At 43.0% G+C, this 1410-nt stretch overlaps 1 protein-coding gene across 1 annotated transcript in view; it reads right to left on the bottom strand.

Annotated features, from left to right (window-relative positions):
• HAUS6 (HAUS augmin like complex subunit 6) overlaps positions 1-1410 on the bottom strand; it is a 46757-nt gene that overhangs the window by 20331 nt on the left and 25016 nt on the right. The gene's annotated exons all lie outside the window — the stretch shown is intronic.

Genomic DNA, 1410 nt, shown 5'->3' with positions numbered 1-1410 from the left:
ATGTGTATTTGGCCTGCACAGTTGAAGTATTTTAAAATTATTTGAATCAGTTGCCAATATTTTGAAATCCATAGATTTCACAAAAAAAATTACTATAGTAAGCCCAGCATGGTGGCTCACTTCTATAAACCTAGGGCTCTGGGAGACTGAGGTGGAAGCACAGGTTTGAGGTCAGGAATCTGAGACCAGTCTGACCACGAGCAACACCCTGTCTCTATAAAAAAATAGAAAATTAGTCGGGTGTGGTGGCACACACCTGTAGTCCCAGCTATTCAGGACCCTGAGGCAGTAGGATCACTTGAGTCCAAGAGCTAAAGGTTGCTGTGAGCTATGATGACACCATTGCACTCACCCAAGCAACAGAGTGAGACTGTCTCAAAAAAAAAAAAAAAAGAAAGAAAGAAAAAGAAACTGTAGTAATTTCCTCCAAAGATCTCATCACCTATTTTCTCCCTATCACTACATCTAATTACTATGCTTCATTTATATTTATTACTTGCCTAGGCCCTGTGGGAATCTGATGAGTTTTATGTTCTCTGAATTTCATATACCTATCATGTTACTATTAAAGTGAAAGATGGCTAGGTGCAGTTGCTCATGCCTGTAATCTCGGCACTTTAGGAGGCCAAGGCAAGAGGTTCACTTCAGGTTAGGAGTTCCAGACCAACCTGAGCAACATAATGAGACTTCTTCCCTATAATAAATGTAAAAATTAGCCAGGGGTAGTGGCACATGCCTGTAGTCCTAGCTACTCAGGAAGCTGAGGCCAGAGAATCGCTTGAGCCTAGGAGATGGAGATTACAGTGAGGTATGTTCATGCCATTGCTCCAGCAATGGGCAACAAAGCAAGACCCTAACTCTAAATAAATAAATAAAAAGTGAAAACTCTTCAGAGTCACAAAAATATTTTATCTTTGTATCTCTTATACTATAATTAGTACCCACCACAGATGCTTTATGAATTGTCCTTACTAAAAAAAATAATAATAAATGATCCAGATGGAAATATCCCATAAGCAAGTGAAAATACTTAACCACTACATGGCGTTTGAGTTGAAGGGCAGAACTGGCTGTTGAAGCCATACACTTGGTAAGAAAAATACAGATAAGGGTGGTTGGTGCCTATGGCTCAAGGGAGTAGGGTGCCAGCTCCATATGCCGAGTGCGTTAGGTTCGAGCCCCGGCCCTGGCCAAACTGCAACAAAAAAATAAATAAATAGGCTCGCGCTTGTGGCTCAAGCAGCTAAGGCACCAGCCACATACACCTGAGCTGGTGGGTTCGAATCCAGCCTGGGCCCGCCAAACAACAATGACGGCTACAACCAAAAAACAGCCGGGCATTGTGGCGGGCACCTGTAGTCCCAGCTGCTTGGGAGGCAGAGGCAGGAGAATCGCTTGAGCCCAAGAGTT

Source organism: Otolemur garnettii, unplaced genomic scaffold (genome assembly GCF_000181295.1).
Source record: "Otolemur garnettii isolate 467f Iridium unplaced genomic scaffold, OtoGar3 scaffold00006, whole genome shotgun sequence".
NCBI classification, from domain to species: domain Eukaryota; kingdom Metazoa; phylum Chordata; class Mammalia; order Primates; family Galagidae; genus Otolemur; species Otolemur garnettii.
The sequence above is the reverse complement of the archived record's forward strand: the minus strand, read 5'-3'. Positions and strand labels throughout refer to the sequence as shown.